At 38.6% G+C, this 21,251-nt stretch overlaps 1 non-coding gene across 1 annotated transcript; it reads left to right on the top strand.

Annotated features, from left to right (window-relative positions):
• Positions 1-11,830: 11,830 nt before the first annotated feature.
• On the top strand, positions 11,831-11,937 carry LOC116128325. The gene has a single exon (XR_004127741.1). It is a non-coding gene; the product is annotated as a small nucleolar RNA R71 (small nucleolar RNA).
• Positions 11,938-21,251: the final 9,314 nt, after the last annotated feature.

The following is a 21,251-nucleotide window of genomic DNA, read 5'->3' as shown; positions in this document are numbered from 1 at the left end:
CGCATGGTTTTAATAATAGCCCTTGGGGAGGGTATCTGATTACCCCCTACATTACCAACAATAAACAATATTTGCAATAAAAGATACCTATAATATTTTATTACTTGCAAACCAATTAACGGAATCTTGCAAAATAAACGAAGATTACCCCTGTTATCTTATATTACCCCAATCCAAATGCACCCTAAGTATAAACACTTATCTATAAACAATAATGTTAGATATACAAACAAATCTTACAAAGATTTGTGTACAAACTGGTGTAGCAGAAAGTGAGTAGAAGAGTAAATACAAAAAATCAAACTCATCGTATTCACTCTTCTATTCATTTTTTGCCACATCAGTTGTTTGTTTGTACATATAGCATCACTCATCTATAAAACTCATAATTTGGGTAATTAATTGAACTTAACAGGCCGCTTTCCCCAATGATTAATGATCTGAAATTATAAATAAAATGATGATTTACCATATCAACACATCATTTACATATTGTTGTGTGTGGTTTTTCCGCCAAGCTTGGGCCAACGCGAGGATATAGCTTGGCCTAGATGATCTCGGCAACTATATATGATTGATCGACCCAGTATAAGTTCGTCGAGCCGTAGCTCGACCCAACACAAGCTAGTAGCGAAAAATCCCAAGAATTAATCAATCAATCCCCAGATTACTTCAAATCCCAGATATTGAGGGAATGACTGGATCAACAGTTAGCGTTGCGTGATCATAGCGCTCAATCGCAAGGATATCAGAATTATGATTCAAATCATTTGTAATCCCCTTAATTTCGCTCTTTCCTTTATGTAAATCTTGTATATAAACCCCCTAAAACGATGAGGAGAGGGAGAAGAATTCTGGATTAAAACTATATTGTAAGCTCTAACAACATATACACTACGCATAGTGGACGTAGGCAGTTAACTTCGTCGAACCACTTTAAAAGTTCTCTTTGTCATTTACTTTCTGGCATTATCATTCACTCATCACTGATTACCCATAATCACACACACATCAGTTCCGATCCCAGCAAGGTCGATCGGATCTTGTTGGTTGGTGTAGATTTATGTATCAACATTTCAGCGCTAGAAGGAGGGTCTCCACCACTATTTCAAAGATCTTGGAAAATGTTCACCGCGATTTACTTGTCTTAGGACCAAAATGGTGTTCACCAGATCAAGAACTACCATCGAAAATCACGAGAATGTGGAAATCGTCCACCAGGAGGTGCAAGAAGAGAACGCTGGACGCCAACCACCTATGCTGCCAACTTAGCATGTTGCAAACAATTAGAGGGTAGAGACATCAAATCTCGAGAACAGACAGCTGATGGAGATGATTAGAACAATGGTTCCACAAGCTGTGCAACAGAACATGACTAAGTTGAAGAACCAACAACCTGTTACCCAGAACCCTGACCAGCCGCTCTTCACCAATGTTGCCCCAATAGGTATGAATTCTACAGGTCGACAGTCTGTTTCATCACCGCCAGGGGGCGATCAACACCGCCAACCTCACAGGCAACTCTTCACACACGAGCAAGAGTCCCGCAGGTAAACAAACCCTGGGAGGCGGCTGAGGAAGCAGCCATTGAGAGAAAGCAAAGGCAATAGACACCACCGAGAAGCTCGGTGCTATCCCCAGCATCAGCGTGTCAATTTTAACCTGTGCCTAGGACAATATCGATCTTCGTAGGCTCGCAAAGCGAGCCATGTGTGTCAATCTACCAATGATCGACGTTCCGATTATGATCGACATTATCAGCAACGCACCGACGAGCATGATAGCACCTACCAACCCAACCATCATGACTCGACCTCGCGTATAAACCAAAAAGAAGAAAGAAAAGAAAGAGAAACAGAGAAGAAAAGAAAGAGATATAGTATAAGAGATAGAAAACAGAAAAGAAAAGAAAGTTCTTTCCTCAGGAAAGTTTATTATTCTGCATGTGTATTATGTTACTTACGTGATTCAATATTTCTTATGTGCTCGAAGATGTACAGTTTTATTCATTGTCTTTGCACGTTGATAAGTAGCAAATTAGAGTATCAGAAAAAAATGCAAAATATCAGAAAAGAATGAAGAATATTATCAAAGAATAAAGTGAGAAACAGAAAATCAGAACATGAATAACGGAGGAAACATAGTAGTGCAGTTTGGTTTACTTACTGAGCAATTAGTGCTCACTCCATTATTTTACTGTTTTGCAGGTACTAGATGATTTATGATCAGGTGGGACATCAAGAAGCGGAGGAGTTTGGCAGCATTGTTCAAGATTACCCTGTGCTTACTAAAGTATATTAGTATCTTGTGTGTATATTTATATGAATTGAAATTATAATTTTTGGATTTTAAATTATGTATATATGTTTATTCATATATTTCTCAAAGAATTACTAGCTATATAGTATATTACATTTTTGGCATCAAAGTGTCAATTTTGGGAAATTGACAGTGTGCCTCTTCTGCCACGTTGACGTACCGTAGCCGATCGTTGTAAGTTATTTCCTTTTCTCACTTGTATTAGCTGACTAATGGTATTAGTGCTATGTGTTCTAGATGAGACGGATGACTCGATCTGGTAATAAGAATGCATCGAGTGCGGGTGAGCCATCCAACCCGTCCGGATCTACTCCCCCTCTCCTCGATGAGGCAAGGATTCGTAACATTATTCAACAGGTATTGGTAGAGAGCCATGGGAGACCTATATCGGAGAGAGTTGAGACCCTAGTTGTTGTACCGACCACTAGAGAGGAGAGAGAAAGGCTGGTACCTCTGATAGTACAGAGTCATCTTGAGCCTATTTATGGGTTACCTAGTTAGCATCAGCCATCAGAATTTAGGGGTACGACTAATCCATCAGTGGCAGAAGAATGGATTAGATCTGTGGAGCGTACGACAACATTTTTTCCCATGACAGATTAGGAGAAGATCAGGTATGCGAGTTTCTTGTTTAAGAGTGATGCCCGGATATGGTGGGAGCTGATGGAGGAGACTTATGATGTAGCCACTATGACCTGGGGAGATTTCAAATGACTTTTTGAGGCAGAATATAGGTGATGTGTGTTTCCTACAACATGCAATATGTAGCAAGTATACTAGTCACACAAGTAATAGAGTGATGAGTGAGTATCGTTCCCACAAGGATTGTTGCTAAGCACTAAGTTTTCTACCATATTCAAGTTGAAGCAATCGAATTCTTTTGGATTTAAGGGAGCAATTTAAACTATAACTAAAACAAAATTTACTAAATTAAAATTAAACTATGAAAGCAAGATTTAAAACGGGATAAAATCAATTCAAACAAACGGGTAGGGTTTTTACTTCATTCGGACTTTATGGGTTAAACTTAAAGAATTAAACTAAATTCATATTCATATGCATTGATTGTAAATCGAACTCTCTAAATTGTCCAGCATACCTTCTCAGGCTATGTTGTCCTACTCTTCCCTATTAACCTTCCGCACCGAACAAAATGAAAGTTAATAAATCTAAGCTCATTAAGCACAAGAATCCTAGATTGATTTCATCGGTTCTTGAATCTATCTCTAGCATCCAATAATACAATGGTGATTACCCAAGAAGCTTAACATGAATTATCTCTCAATCTCATCATGTTCATCACATACAAACAATAAAAACAGAATAATCACACAATCAAAGCAAAATCATATGAAATTAATAATCATCAACTCTCTAACCCATTAGAATTCGAACTGCCTCAAAACCCTAACCTAAAATAGGTTAGTTCATGGCTAAATCAATAAAACAATTAAAAGAAACGAAAAACTCCAAGTTCAACATAATGGAAACAAGAGAAAAGGAAAAGAATCTCCCCAAATTGATGAATCCACTGGTTTCCTCGAATCTTCCACTTTGTTTAATCCAAAATCATTCAAAAATCAATCTAAGAAAATGTAAAACTGCTGTCTATCTCTCCACGAACGCCCTAACCAAAAAGACTAAGTCCCTCTTTTATACCTCTCCCAAAATCTTAAAACTCAGCCTAAAAACGAAACTGTGCGTTTTACAAAAACTAGAGAATGCAGACTTCGCCGCGGCGAAGAAGGAATCTTGCCGCGGCGACAAAGGAGTTAAATCTGGTGCGTCACTGGCCCATTTCATCGCTGCGAAGCTTCCTGAAGAATTCTGAAATTTCAGAATTGCCCTCCGCTTGCTTTTGAGTTCAAAAACTCCAAATCTGCCTTTATTCGGTCAAAATGTCCATTTTAACTTGAAACACAAAATGTAAGGAATTAAGTAGCAATTCAGGCAAAAATAGACTAAGAAGTATCTAAAATTCGGCCTAAAAGCTTAAATAAACTAGCATAATCCTCGGATTATCAAATACCCCCAAACTAAGGACATGCTCGTCCCCGAGCATTAGGTACAAAACAAGATAAAATAAAAACACAAACATTCAGATACACACAACAGCAAATGACAAAAATTAAATAAGAGAAACAAAAGACTCGACTCACAAAACAACTGCCTAGAATTTATAGCAATCTCAAAAGTTGTTGCAAAATTATTAATAGAAAAATGTTTAACACTCTAAGAAGTTATAAGTTGCATCGACTTTCTTTCTCAATTGGTCCCCGAGTAGGTAATCCCCACTTCAATCCAACTTCCGACTTCTCGGATTATTTTATGCAGGAATGCAAAGTTTATCAAATGGTGGTAGACTCCATAAGCCTAAATATCGAACTACTTTCCACTAATGAGGACTAGACAAAGATAAGAATCAAAAGGTCTTTATAAGCTTGTAACGCTAGGCTCGGGAAATGGGTTCCAAGAAAAAGGATAGGAAATATAAAGTAAGAGAACTCAGTTTTCCTCATGCAAACACTCAAATCAAATCGAACTCCACTTCTTCTCAACCACCACTCAACGTGTCCTGGTGTGCTGTCGTAGGCAACCAAGATTAATAACCTTTCTAACCTAACTACTAAACTGTAAATAGGGTAAGCAAGAGTCGATCCCACGAAGAGTGTCTAGCCGAATTTTCGATGATGTGAACAAGGCTGGGGGGGTTTGAGTGAAACAGAAAATAGTCTTAGCAAAAATCAAAACAAAAACAATTTAAATCGAAATCAATTAATATAACAAAACTTGGTCTCAGACAACATCCGCCATCAGAATCTTACAACTGATCATTGATGCAAAATTAAATCAATCCATACCTGAATATTCACCGTTGGAACTATTTTCCTATCTCTCCTTAATTGTAATTAATCAAGAAACAAGCGATCTTAATTAATCTTACCACTAAACAACCCTAGACAAGCGCTCAAGATTTAATCTAGTGGCAGCCTTAAGAATTAGAGAAATCGATGAAGCTAAACAACACAAACACAAGCGGTTGTATTTAATTTAGTTGAATGTTCTTCTTAAGATTACTAATTCCTGACGCAGCGAATTATTAACCCTAATTGCTTCACAAGTTAGAGGGATCAAACAATTACGGATTTGATATCTAACTTAGCAGTAGATTGCAACAATTAATAAACTAGTAGGCCTCCCTAGTAATTAAACGAAACAATCATAAAATTAGGCATAGAAAAACATCCAATACTCAAACATGAAAATTGAACACTAAGAAAAATATATTAGATCTCACAGTTTAATGATTCCGAGGCCTTCGTTTCCTTCGACCAAGTTACAAAAGTTCTAGCCGCTCATGGCCATCACAAAAACTCAAGAGAAAGAAAAATTCCAGAGCCGAGAAGAAAGAGACGTGGTCCCCCTCAAAAACCCTCATCTAATCCCTTTGCAAAAATCCAGTTTTAGAATTCGAATCCCACTCAATCTCCTAAAAGAAATATTCTCCTATCCTAAAATAACATTTATCCTAATCTAATTAATTGGAAATAAAATAAAGTCTTAATACAAAATAGGAAAATGGTGATTCTGAGCTGTAACTTGTGTGCCACATGTCTCCAATAATAAATTGCCCAATTGATTTGCATGACAAGGCAGAATGTTCCAGGACGTCCAGTGAAGATGCGTCAACTTCAAGCTCGATTAAAGCCTTGATGCAGTGAGTATCTCTCCAAACTCAAAACATAAAAGTTTTAGATCTCTTTCTTATCGTTCCACAGAATTTTGAATCATCTCAATTGGATCTTGGATGAGAGAGTTATGCCCAGATTACGAAACAATGTCGAAACTGTCCGAATTCACTTAATTAGTTTCGTTTTACAATTAACGCCTCCATTTGCATCCTAAATCAAAATAGAATAATAATGAGTATATTTAAGCAGCAAATAAGTATAAAAGACTAGACATTAGGGGGGGTAAATATGACATTTTGCATTCCCATCATGTCCACTAATTTACAACCCTCAAACTTGTATCTTTTTTTTTTTTTTTTTGAATACCAAATATGCGCGGCCGGGAAGTGCGTCTAAGGTGTGCGTGGCATTGTTAAACCAGAGGTCACCAAGTACTGCTAGGCAGTTTTTAAGGCGGTTACTGGTTTCCAGCCGAGATACCCTTAAACTTGGCAAAAGAATTGTTTTTTTTTTTTTTAACACAATCAAAACTAATCAATTGAATTGAGGTGAACTACCTCTTTTATTTTTCTTGCCCTTCTCACAACCCCCAAACTATTCTTTTAGTTGATTTGTACAACTCTTCCCTTTCTTTGTGTTTGCATTAGAATCGAATTCTCCTAAGGGTACAACAGAGTGTTTAGGGTATAAGGATTGGACAATTTTTGTTTAGCCAAGAAAAATAAAGCAATAATGATCAAAATGGCTCAAATGGGTGACTAGGGACAATTTCATTCATAGGTTGGCTGGAAAGGCTCAAACGTCCCAAAAAGAATGCCTAAATCATCTGCTCAACCATGTCTAATCCTAGAATTTCGCCTCAAGCACTTCTCTACTAGGTTCTAGAGTCCACCACCATTATCAAACTTTACCTAAGTACATAAAATGAATCTAAGCATGCCGAAAAAGTGAACATGGTGGTTGAACCACTCAACAAACCTCAATCAAAATTCAGTCAATAAACCTAAACTTAAAGCAATGCTTAACATTTCTCAACAATAAAAATGCAACAATCCAATTTGCATCATTGATTTGTACAATTCATCATCGGCAAAAACAATCAAACCAAAGTAAAATAAACAAAATAAAAAATTTTCTAATTTTCCTACCCCCAAACAAAAGATGACATTGTCCCCAATGTCCCATTACACATAAATTAGGAATAGAAAAACAAAAATAACAAAGGTACGAGATAGTTCCCTGATTAATCCGTGAAGTTTCGCTCCACAGTGCACACCCGATCTGTGACCTTTTCATCACCCAACATCTGTCAAAACAATTGAAACTGTGGTGTCCACTAGGTTAGAAAAATTTACAGACTAATATGAAAGTATTACAACCTAATCTCGTCCTTGCACAAACTACAAATTACAAGAAAATGAAATAACTAAAACAACTACCACAACCCAAAACAAAATATAAACCAAGCTTAATGTTTGAAATGAAAAACAATATCAACTAAAAACAAATAAAAATAAAGAAAAACAAAACAGGTGTTCCGGTGCTCATTCTTCGCCTCCCTCGTCTTCCTCTTTCGACTCAGAGCCCATCCACTCATCTGAATCCCAGTCAGCCCATTGGAATCCTGAAGTGTCAACATTGAGCTTGTTGAAGCTACTCTTCTGCATATCATACATCATCTGGGTCTGCTCAGCCAACCACTCTTGACATTTTTCCATACGTTTCATCATACCCATCATCTGCTGTATCATCTCCTTCTGTGTAGCTGGAGGATGTGACAGGGCCTTGTGTGGTTCTCTACCGTTTTGTTCCTACTCTTGGTTGCTCAGCTCCCGGACGTTCAAGATGCTTCTGAAAATAATCTGAATCGAGGATAGGGGCAGCATGAATACGTTACTCATCACCTTCCACCTTGGCTCCAGCTCTAATGCACAAGGATGTAATGAGATGTGGGAAAGAGTAACTTGATCGCCCTGGTTTGGCGGCATGATGAATGTTGTTCAAGATAATTCGTCCCACATTTATACTCTTTCCTGTGGCAATAGCATAAAGCAATAATGCCTTCTCGTAAGTTACCGTGCTATAGTGTGTTTCCGGCATCAATCTCGCACTAACAAAATATTGCCACAGTCGAGCCATCGGTGTCAAAGAAGTTCCCTTAATGGTCTTCTTTTGTTTCTTCGACACTGACCAAGTTGCATCCGGTTTTGCAATGACTGGAAGAATGATACTATCCTGAAACTGTGTCCCCCTAAACCTTTCGTACTCATCCTGATCAAACCCAGGCAGGTTATAAAACTCATTGATCACATCTTCTGTAAACAGCACATCAATCCCTCTCACAAATGCAGTACCCTCCTCACAATCCGGGAGATTGGCGTAAAACTCCCTTACTAGCGGCTCTACAGCCGGCTGTGCAGGAGCACTCATAAACAGTTCCCATCGTCTCCCTCGACTCCAGTCCAATGCCTGACTCGCGGTCAATCCGCGCTCAGGAATAAAGCCCTTATCTCTTCTTGGGATAGCCCCTTGATATCATTTCTGTGCCTCTTCATTCACAAAGCGGCTGTCCGCTTTCTTTCCTTTTCTCTTGCCCTTGTATGGAACCTTAACTTTGGGTGTCATTTTCTATAATTCAACAATACAACGCAACCCAAAAATTCAAGCCTAGGTTCCCCTCAACAAACAATTCAAACCTGAAAAAGGAAAATTGAAAACACTTTCAAAAATTCGCAATTAGACCCCCAAACTACGATTTCTCCAAATTCAACAAAACTCTCCAAAAATCAAAACCCACACTCCTCAATATCAAAACATGCACAATCAACCCTTCCTCAACAAAATCAAACTCACAATCACCCAAAAATTCACAACTCAACTTATAATCAATTTTTCAGATCTACAACTTAAAACTTGAAATTGTGCGAAAATAAGTTTAGGGAACTTGAGATCTTACCAATACGAAGGATTATTCGCCACCAATTTACCCAGAACCAGCCCAGATTGGAAAGCCCCAAATTTCTTGAACATGAAATTTTCGTGAAATTTTCGAAAAATTTGTTGTTGAAATGAGTTGTTTTGGTGTTTAGGAGGGTTAATGAGTGAGAACTTTGATTGGGACAACACTTGGAAGGCAAAGGATTGAAATTGGAAATTTTTCTCTCAAAAGGATATGAAAAGTCGCGTGAAAAATGAAAAATGAAAGTGAGTATTTATAGAAAACAGTCTTCGCCGCGGCGAAGTTCTTCATTCATAGAACCCTAATTTGAAACCCAGGTTTCCCCGCGGCAAAGCAAAAGACTTCGCCGGGGCAAAAAATTACAGTGGCTAATTGCCCCGGCAAAGTAAAAATCTTCGCCACGGCGAAATTGCCTTAGAGGAATTTCGTCTAACTTACTTCACCGCGGCGAAGCAAAATACTTCACCGGGGCGAAAAATTACAGTAGTTGCCATATTTTTCAGGTTGCTTCGCCCTGGTGAAGAACAATCTTCGCCGCGGCGAAGTCTAGGACTTTTCAAAACTTATTTTTACACAATGTGCTTCGCCGCGGCGAAGGATACTTCTTCGCCCCGGCGAAGTCTGGAGCACTTTCTTTCCTTGCATTAGCTGAAAACTTCACCTGAAACACCCAAAAACACACAAATTAAAACTCATTCAAATTCATCAGAACATCAAACACATTCAAACACACTGAAATAAAAAAAATAGAAGAACAAAAATTAAAACACTTGGGTTGCCTCCCAAAAAGCGCTTGTTTATAGTCGGTAAGCTGTACTCTCTCAATCTTTCACGTCAGTCCGGATTATCCAAGTACATCACATCCCAGAATATTCCTTTGTGCTCGAGCTTCTTTTGCTGATGATCTTTTTCACACAGTGGCCTTGTTGAGAGTTTCACCACCCATTTCCATCCCTTGGTCATTACTTTGGTGGTTCGACTCTTCTCATCGACTGCTTTCCGTTTTCTTGACTTTCCCTCACCCTTTTTGAGCTGAGAAATCTGTTCCTTGTGAAAACACAATCTCGACTGTGGCTTATCTCGGAATTTTGTGCAACCTTTTCCGTTATGGTCCTCACTCTCGAACTGATTCGGTTTGACAATGCAGCTCTTAATTTCCACCTTAAGATTGTTCAGTTGGAGGGTGTCAATCTTTGCCTAGTCCACCACATCGATTTTTAAACACGACTCTTGTTTAGGTGGAGCTCTCGTTTATTCAAAGACATTAAATGTTATTTCTTCATCTTGCATCCTCATGATCAACTTCCCTTCTTGAACGTCAATTAAAGCTCTTCCGATCGCCAGAAATGGTCGTCCCAGGATAAGAGGAATCTCTTTGTCTTCACCCATATCCAACATAAAGAAATCCGCAGGAAAAATAAACTTGTCCACTTTAACCAACACATCCTCCACAATGCCTCTAGGATGCTTTATTGATCGATCTGCAAGTTGCAAGCATATGGTTGTCGGCTTTACTTCACCAATTCCTAGTTTCCTGAAAATAGAAAAAGGCATAAGGTTAATGCTAGCACCTAGGTCACATGAAACTCGATCAAAGGTGATATTTCCTATAGTGTAAGGAATAGTAAAACTCCCTGGATCTTTGAGTTTCAGGGGCAGCTTCTTTTGGAGAATGGTGCTGCACTCCTCCGTAAGCATCACTGTTTCCTCATCTTCAAGCTTCCTTTTGTTCGATAGGATTTCCTTAAGGAACTTTGCGTAGCTCGGCATCTGCTGCAATGCATCTGCAAAAGGAATGTTAATATGCAATTTTTTAAAAATTTCAATAAATTTTAAAAACTGCTTATCCTGATTCTTTTTCTTCAGTCTCTGAGGAAAAGGCACGGGTGGAGTGTGATGTGCCAACTCTGGTGGTATCTCGGGGAATGGCAATTTCTCCTTATTCTTTTGCCTTTCTTCCTTCTTCTTGTTCTCTTCCTCCAAACCGCTTGGTTTCTCATCAACTACAATCTCTTCATCAACTTCCTCTTCAGATTCTTCCTTTCCAGCTTGTTCAACTTCTTCCAAAACTATCCCACTCGTCAAAACTATGGCATTTGCTTGCTCACATGGGTTAGTCACTGTGTTGCTTGGTAAGGAACCCTACGGTCTCTCATTCAGCTTCTCAGCCAATTGGCCCATCTGTACCTCAAGATTCCGAATGGATGCCCCTTGATTTCTGAAATTCGTCCTCGTCTCATTCATAAAACCTATGGTCTCTTGCATGAATTTCCCAAACATGTCCTCCAACTTTGTCACTCTTGGATCTCCCGGTTGATTATTCACCCCTGGTTGGTTATTCGGCAAATTCCTTTGGTTCCATTGATTATTTTGCTGGTTCTGATTGCCCCAAGCTAGATTTGGATGATTTCTCCACCCTAGATTGTATGTGTTGGAATACGGGTTGTTTGGTTACCTCTGATTTCCTGCCAAGTAGTTCACTTGCTCCGATGATGAAGATGACGAAGCAAATGTGTTCCCCACTTAACACTCGCTGCTCACATGGTTTCCTGCACAAAAATCACAAGTTAGTTGAGGTGCTTGAATAGAGTTTACCTGCATACTTCCCAATTGTTTCTGAAGTGCCGTGAGTTGGGCTGAGATGGTTGTGAAGGCATCAACTTCATGAAGACCCGTAGATTTTCTTAATATTGTTCTCTCATTTGGTCTTTGATAGTTGTTGCTTGCCAAAACCTCAAGCAACTCATAAGCCTCCTCTGGTGTCTTATTCTACAAAGCTCCTCCCGATGCTGCATCCACCATGGTTTGCATGTTACCCATCAGTCCATTGTAGAAATTTTGGACTTGAAGCCAAACTGGCAACCCATGGTGTGGACATTTCCTTATCAATTCCTTGTACATCTCCCAAGCCTCATACAATGACTCGGATTCCTCTTGTAGAAATGATGTGATATCATTTCTCAGTTTTGCTGATTTTGCTAGAGGAAAGAACTTAGTTAGGAACTTCTGTGCTAGATCATTCCAAGTTGTGATAGTCCCCGATGATAGTGCCATTAACCACCCCTTAGCTTTATCCCCCAATGAGAATGGGAATAACCTCAACCTAATGGCGTCATCTAACACTCCGTTCGACTTGAAGGTGTCACAAATTTCCAAGAAGTTCGTAATATGCTGATTCGGATCTTCCCTCAAATCACCATTAAACCTGACCAACTGCTGGATCATCTGAATGATTGCCGGCTTAATCTCAAAGTTGTTTGCTTGCACCGTAGGCCTAGTAATACTTGATCCACTGCCATTAACCGTGGGAACTGAGAATTCCCTTAGTGTCCTATTTTCTGGTTCTGCCATTTCAACAGCTATTTCTTCTGTTCCAACCACTATGTCCTCTCTTTCTCTTCTCTCTCTGTTAAGTCGTCTGGCGGTTCTCTCAATCTCAAGATCAACAAGAACCACTGGCTGACGTCTCGCTCTTCGCATAAACTGCACAAACTAAAACGAAAGAAAGCGAGATCACAAATAAACTGAAAATTTAAAACAAAATTAAAACTTCAATCTAGTTAACTATAGAAAAACTCAATGTTAACTTAAAACTCAATCCCCGGCAACGGCGCCAAAAACTTGAGCGTGTTTCCTACAACATGCAATATGTAGCAAGTATACTAGTCGCACAAGTAATAGAGTGATGAGTGAGTATCGTTCCCACAAGGATTGTTGCTAAGCACTAAGTTTTCTACCGTTTTCAAGTTGAAGCAATCGAATTCTTTTGGATTTAAGGGAGCAATTTAAACTATAACTAAAACAAAATTTACTAAATTAAAATTAAACTATGAAAGCAAGATTTAAAACGGGATAAAATCAATTCAAACAAACGGGTAGGGTTTTGACTTCATTCGGACTCTATGGGTTAAACCTAAAGAATTAAACTAAATTCATATTCACATGCATTGATTGTAAATCGAACTCTCTAAAGTGTCCAACATACCTTCTCAGGCTATGTTTTCCTACTCTTCCCTATTAACCTTCCGCACCCAACAAAATGAAAGTTAATAAATCTAAGTTCATTAAGCACAAGAATCCTATATTGATTTCATCGGTTCTTGAATCTATCTCTAGCATCCAATAATACAACGGTGATTACCCACGCAGCTTAACATGAATTATCTCTCAATCTCATCTTGTTCATCACATACAAACAATAAATACAGAATAATCACACAATCAAAGCAAAATCATATGAAATTAATAATCACCAACTTTCTAACCCATTAGAATCCGAACTACATCAAAACCCTAACCCAAAATAGGTTAGTTCATGGCTAAATCAATAAAACAATTAAAAGAAACGAAAAACTCCAAGTTCAACATAATGGAAACAAGAGAAAAGGAAAACAATCTCCCCAAATTGATGAATCCACTAGTTTCCTCGAATCTTCCATTTTGTTTAATCCAAAATCAATCTAAGAAAATGTAAAATTGCTGTCTATCTCTCCACGAACGCCCTAACCAAAAAGACTAAGTCCCTCTTTTATACCTCGCCCAAAATCTTAAAACTCAGCCTAAAAACGAAACTGTGCGTTTTACAAAAACTGGAGAACGTAGACTTCGCCGCGGCGAAGCAGGAATCTCGCCGCAGTGACAAAGGAGTTGAATCTGGTGCGTCACTGGCCCATTTCGCCGTGGCGAAGCTTCTTGAAGAATTCTAAAATTCCAGAATTGCCCTCCGCTTGCTTCTGAGTCCAAAAACTCCAAATCTGCCTTTATTCGTTCAAAATGTCCATTTTAACCAGAAACACGAAATGTAAGGAATTAAGTAGCAATTCAGGCAAAAATAGACTAAGAAGTATCTAAAATCCGGCCTAAAAGCTTAAATAAACTAGCATAATCCTCGGATTATCAATATGACAGCTGACAGAATGCATGAAAAGATACAGGAATTTATTAGCCTACGTCAGGGAATCAATTCAGTGAAAGAATACTCCATTAGATTTAATTCCTTGGCAAGGTTTGCACCAGGTATAGTGAGCACACCAGAATTGAGGATGAACAAGTTTGTGCATGGGCTAAATCCAGAAATAGCCTAAGATGTGATGGCAGGTGCCCAGCCCCCTTAGACTTATAGCGAGGCTTTAGAGCGAGCTTTACGAGCTGAAGTATTTGTGAATAAGTTGACTCTATTGACTCCATCAGCAGCAATGCCCAGTATTCCACCTCCCGCTCCACAGAAAGACAGATTTGATACCTCCAACAATAGAGAAGGGAAGAATAAGAAAAGATTTTAGTCAAAAAGGAACAGGAGGGACGGGAAGAATAAAAGGCCGAGGACTTTTGAGTTTCCCCAATGTTAGAAATGTGGGAAACATCATCCGGGAGAGTGTCTCAAGGGTGTGTGTTTTAGATGTCGATAGCCCGGACATATGATGAAAGACTGTAAGGCCCCTCCTGCACCCACAACATAGACATCCAGAGGTACTAATGCTTGGGTATTTACAATTGCACAGAGTGAAGCCGAGGCCAACCCATTAGCAATTACTGGTCAGTTATTATTTCATTCAGTTCCCCTTTATGCATTAGTTGATTATGGAGCCACACACTCATTTATTACACATGGGATTATAGAGAGATTGTGTTTGAAACCTATTACAGTAGATCAGCCCATTAAGATAGAATTGCCAGATGGTGATAGTGTGGTAACTCGGGAGATGCTTTCAGAGGAGTTCATAGTGATCCATGGAAGGATGTTACCAGTGGATTTTATTGTATTTGATATGCCTGACTTTGATGTTATTTTGGGCATAGATTTCCTAGTGAGATATGGAGTAGAGATTGATTGCCGAAAGAAGAAAGCAAAGTTTAATCTTGATGATAGCGATAAGTTTAGTTTCGGAGAGAGCCACCAGCTTAGTATGTTGATTAGCAATGTAAAAGCCAGAAAGATGTTAAGAAAATGGTGTTCCAGGTATATTGCCCATGTGGTAGAAAGCAGTAAGGTCCCTCGATCAGAGATCCAGAATGTGCCAGTAGTCCGGGGTATTTCTGGATGATTTGCCAAGTTTACCTCCAGAAAGAGAAATGGAGTTCAGCATTGAGTTGGCACCAGGTATAGCACCGATTTCTAAAGCCCCTTATTGTATGGCCCCAGCCGAACTCCAGGAATTGAAAAAGCAGCTCCAAGAACTCCTAGACAAAGGTTTTATTCGACCTAGCCATTCTCCCTGGGGTGCTCCAATTTTATTTGTGAAAAAGAAAGATGGGTCTCTACGGATGTGCATAGATTACAAAGAATTGAATAAAATAACAGTGAAGAATAAATACCCGTTACCTCGCATAAATGATTTATTTGATCAACTGAAAGGAGCAGTAGTGTTTTCAAAGATTGATCTGAGGTCGAGTTATCATCAAGTAAGAGTTGCAGAGTAAGATATTGCCAAGACTGCATTTCGGACCATATATAGGCATTATGAGTTTGTGGTAATACCTTTTGGGTTAACCAATGCCCCAACAGTCTTTATGGATTTAATGAACCAAGTGTTTCATGACTGTCTTGATCGATTTATAGTAGTGTTTATTGATGACATCCTAGATTATTCTAAGACAAGAGAAAAGCATGAAGAGCATTTATATTTGTGCTACAAGGATTGAGAGATAAGAAGCTGTATGCCAAATTTTCTAAATGTGAGTTCTAGTTGGAACAAGTTATCTTTTTGGGTCACACTATCTCAAAAGAAGGTGTGTCAGTAGATCCCAGTAAGGTAAAGGCAATCCTAGAGTGGCAAAGGCCGAAGACAATGAAAGAGGTTCGAAGTTTCTTAGGGCTTACAGGTTATTACAAGTGGTTTGTAACAGGATTTGCCCAGTTGGCTAAGCTGCTTATAGCTCTTACCAAACAGGGAACTCTTTTTATATGGTTAGATGCGTGTGAAGAGAGTTTTCAAGATTTAAAAGAAAGACTCACCCCAGCTCCTATTCTAGTGTTACCACAGGAGGGTGTAGACTATGATATTTATATAGATGCCTCACTTCAGGGACTTGGTGCTGTGTTGATGCGGTTGGGTAAGGTAATAGCTTATGCTTCTTGACAGTTGAAAGAGTATGAGACAAGATACCCTACGCATGATTTAGAGTTAGCAGTCGTAGTCTTTGCATTAAAGATATGGAGGCATTACTTGTATGGGGTTAAAAGTAATATTTATACTGATCATAAAAGTTTGAAGTATTTCTTCAACCAAAAGGAGCTGAATATGAGACAAAGGAGATGGTTGGAGCTAGTAAAAGATTATGATTGTGAAATCAAGTATCAACCTGGAAAAGCCAATGTGGTAGCTAATGCCTTGAGTAGAAAAGCCTCTTTGTCTCAACTCACAGTGCAGAAAGAACTATTGGAAGAATTTCTCAAAGAACAGATAGAGATAGTACTAGGAAGAATTGCCAAGTTAGAAATTCAATCTACTTTACTGGAAGAGATTAAAGAAAAGCAAGTTGTCGATGAATGGTGTCAGAAAATAAGTCGACAAGTGTTGGAAGGCAAGATATTAGAGTATCAGATTTTAGCTGGTGTGCTCAGTTTTAGGAGCTGTATATGCATTCCCCAGGATGTTGAGCTAAGAAAGAGGATTCTTGTAGAAGCTCATGACACACCATATACTGCACATCCTAGAGGAACCAAAATGTATCAAGATTTAAAAAAGAGTTATTGGTGGCCAGGTATGAAGAAAGATATCGGTGATTATGTAGCAAAATGTCTGGTTTGTCAACAGGTTAAAGTAGAGCACCAAAGACCATCAGGACTGCTTCAGCCACTCAGCATTCCTGAATGAAAATGGGAAGATATATCAATGGATTTCATTACAGGCCTTCCAAGAGTTCAAAAGGGTTATGATGCGCTATGGGTGATAGTAGACAGATTAAACAAATCAGCGTATTTTCTTCCAGTAAAAGACAGTACCACCTCATATCAATTGGCCTAGATCTACATCAAAGAGATGGTTAGATTACATGGCGTGCCTAAGAATTAGTATAAGATAGAGATTCTAGATTTGTTTCAGCTTTCTAGACTAGTCTACAGAGAAACTTGGGTACCAAGTTAGCATTTAGTACAACTTACCACCCACAGACAGATGGCCAAACTGAGAGAACCAATCAAGTTTTTGAAGACATGCTGAGAACGTGTTGTATGGATTATAAAATGACCTGGCATGAGATGCTACCATTGATAGAGTTTGCTTATAACAACAGTTATCAGTCTACAATTAAGATGGCTCCTTATGAAGCTCTATATGGTAGACGATGTAGATCCCCACTACACTGGGATGAAGTAGAAAAGAAAGATGCTTTGAATATAGCTCTTGGACTGGAGATTACTCAAAAAATGATGGAAGACATTAAGTTGATTAGGAACAGAATGAAGCAAGCTCAATACAAACAAAAGAGCTATGCGGATTTAAAGAGAAAGGATGTAGAATTTGAAATGGGTGATAAAGTGTTTATTAAGATTTCCCCCTACAAGCGGGTAATACGGTTTGGTGGTAAAGAAAAACTTGCCCCTAGATACATTGGCCCTTTTAAAGTATTGCAACGAGTAAGAAAAGTAACGTACCAGTTAGCGCTACCACCAAATATGGATAGAGTGCACAATGCTTTCCATGTATCAATGCTTCGAAGGTATGTCAGCGATCCTTCCCATATATTGAAAGCAGAAGAAGTGGAATTAGAGGAGAATCTTGTTTATGAGGAGCGCCCAGTTCAGATACTGGACATAAAAGTTAAGGAGCTCCAAAATAAGAGTATTCCATTAGTAAAAGTTCTATGGAGCAATCATATAGTGGAAGAAGCTACATGGGAAGTTGAGCAAGATGTACGTAACCGCTATCCTGAGTTGTTCACTTGAATTTCGAGACGAAATTCTTTAAGAGGGGGAGAATTGTAACACCCACATCAAGGTACGTAATTTTGTTTATGCCCTAGTACCCTTAGTTGGATTTCTTTGAAGTTACCTTAGATAAATGTGAAGGAAATTCCTTAAAACTTCATTAGGGGTAAAATGGTCTTTTCACTCATAATTAGTTGAAAAAGTGGGAAGTGAAAGGAAGCAAAATAATATGAAGAAGATAATAAAAATGAGAGTATTTTAGTAATTGACTAAAGGACATAGATGGAATTTTATAGAAAGTTCAAGGGCAAAATGGGAATACATGTTTATATTATTTGATATAAGGCTTTATTTGAAGAAACCCTAACATACCTTCAGCCCTTGTTCACGCCACCTTTACTCCATTTTCTCTCAATTTTCTTCACTAAATTTCAAAAGAAAATCATAGGATTTGGTTTAGATTTTTGGAGATTTCAATCCTAAAGCATCCTAACGTAAGATTCTAGCAAAAGGAGTATGATTAAACTTTAAAGTTTTAAATTCTTATGGTTTTTATATGATCTAAGTCCAAGCGAAAGAGATTTAGAGCAAAAGGGAAGTGATCTCACATATTTAAGGTAAGTAAACCTAATTTTAACCTTGATTTGAGCAAGACTTGTGTTGAATGAATTTTTGCATGTTTGTACGTGATGGTATGAGACAATTATTGGCTATTTTTTATGTTTAATGATGCATAAATTCTAGCCATGAGAAGTAGAGTATGGTTATGTGATGATTTGGTGAAGTTGTGGAAGAATTTGTGTTGAAATTTTTGGAGTGTAGAGAAGTGATGAATTCGGCCAGGTTTGATACTAAAGTTAGTGAGTTTTTGGCTCACAATTTGGTTGAATTAGAGAGTTGTGTAAGTGTAGCCAACATGGTAGTTGCATGTGCATATGAAATGTTTGATGAAAATCCAAAGAGAAAATGCATGCATGAGTTGGCTAAACCCTAATGAAGAAAGAGTTAGAGAAAGGCAAGAATTGAAGTAGGAAGATTATGTTTGGGCTTAACAAAATGTAGATGTTAATATTCAAGAGTGCATATTGTTATGCCAAAATTTAATATATCACTTGGTCATGTTGTTCCATGAGAGAAATGGCCCTTAGTGCTTGGTTCTAGCTACTTGAACCTTTACTACTTTTTTGAACAGCACATGGAAGTGTTTGAGAAGAATTTGCAAGTTAAAGTGTTACTTTGATATGGCAATTGTGATAGTAGAGAATGGTAGAATAAGTCATGACATACCATTATGCCATAATGAATTTGCAAGTTTGTATATGTAAATTTGGAAAGCATATTAAAGAATGGACTTGACCATGCATATATTGTGCACATGATATATATGTATAGCCTTGATTTAGTAAATGAGAATATGAAAGAATATGTTAGCAAAGAATGAGAAAGAAAGAAAAGAAAATGGCTTATAATTTTCTTTTAAGCTAACATGCAAGTATGTAAATTTTCTCATTTACTAAAGAATGCAAGTGTAGAATTTCCATAGCTTGGAAATTCATGTTGAAATGTGTAGAGTATATCTTTCTATTCTCTTTCTACAACATGCTATGTTATAAGGTTTTTGCGATAGGGAACCCATGAGTGACAGAGATGCCCACATACACGCCGCCACGAGCGAGCGGCCACAACAGAGAGATACAGTATTTGTACAATCTGTCATTAGTGTATGTGGATGAGGACTGTACCCAGCAGAGCATACCTACATGCACGCTGCCACGAATGAGCGGCCACAGCAAAGAGATACGGTATTTGTACAGTCCATCAGCAGTGCATGTAGACGAGGACTGTACCTACTTGCATGGCCAGGGTTCCAAATCCATGCATCAACCTAGTCCGATCGGCAAAGCAGAAAGAAGAAAGAAAAGAAAGAGAAATAGAGAAGAAAAGAAAGAGATACAGCATAAGAGATAGAAAACAGAAAAGAAAAGAAAGTTCTTTTCTTAGGAAAGTTTATTATTCTGCATATGTATTATGCTACTTACGTGATTCGGTATTTCTTATGTGCTCGACGATGTACAGTTTTATTCATTGTCTTTACACGTTGATAAGTAGCAAATCAGAGTATCAGAAAAGAATGCAGAATATTAGAAAAGAATGAAGAATGTTATCAAAGAATAAAGTGAGAAAAGGAAAATTAGAACATGAGTAACGAAGGAAACACAGTAGTGTAGTTTGGTTTACTTACTGAGCAATTAGTGTTCACTCTGTTATTTTACTGTTTTACAGGTACTAGATGATTTACGATCAGGTGGGACGTCAAGAAGCGGAGGAGTTTGGCAGCACAATTCAAGATTACCCTGTGCTTACTAAAGTATATCAGTATTTTGTGTGTATATTTATATGAATTATAATTATAATTTTCGAAATTTACATTATGTATATATGCTTATTCATATATTTCTCAAAGAATTACTAGCTATACAGTATATTACAATGTCGGGCACAATACAAATGATTGTTGGGCTCTGAAGGACGCCATCGAGGACCTGATAAGATGAGGTCATTTGAAAGAATTTATTAAGGCAGAATCAGCTCGAGAGAATCCTAGCGAGCAAAGTAACCAGGTCCCAAGCTAGATACAAACCCCAGCTCAACAGGCTCCGCCAAACCCCAACAAGGTCTTCGTGAATATGATCTATAGAGAACTGGATACAGCGAGAAGCTCGAGGCGAGCCTGCGAGTAATACGCTCGGGAGGCCAGAACGAACTCGGTCCCCTAAATAATGAGTTACAAATAGAAGCCGCCCAAGCGACCCAAACAGGAAAGCGAGGTAGTGGGGTTCACAGTTGACGAGTGTGAAACATCCCCTCATCATAATCATGACGCGATTGTAATCGCAACTAGGATTGGCAACGTAAGAGTATTAAGGGTTATGGTTGACAACGGGAGCACGACAAACATTATTTTCTTAGGAGCCTTCCGAGGAATGGGATTCACAAAATGGAACCTGCGAGCGTGCCCTTCGCCGCTCTATGGGTTCATTGAGGACAGCCTGGTTCCCAAAGGTACTATCGATCTTCCCGTAACTCTAGGAACTGAACCAAAGGTCAGAACTATGATGCCCGAAATCCTATTGGTGGACTGCCCGACCATGTATAACGTCATCCTGGGAAGGCTAATCCTGGATGATTTAAGCGCGATCACGTAGGTGCGTTGCCAAGCAATGAGATTTTTGACTCCTGGGGGAGTCTCGACAATCAGGAGTTGCACCAAAGAATCATGGGAATGTTATAATCAAGCCATAAATGCTGCACAGAAATGGTCGCACCCAAAGACCATGATCATCACAGAATCCAAGCTAAACCCCAAACCACTAGAGGACACCATAGATCCTCGCAACCACAAAGAGGAGTC

This window comes from Pistacia vera, unplaced genomic scaffold (genome assembly GCF_008641045.1).
Source record: "Pistacia vera cultivar Batoury unplaced genomic scaffold, PisVer_v2 Contig199, whole genome shotgun sequence".
NCBI classification, from domain to species: Eukaryota; Viridiplantae; Streptophyta; class Magnoliopsida; order Sapindales; family Anacardiaceae; genus Pistacia; species Pistacia vera.
The sequence above is the reverse complement of the archived record's forward strand: the minus strand, read 5'-3'. Positions and strand labels throughout refer to the sequence as shown.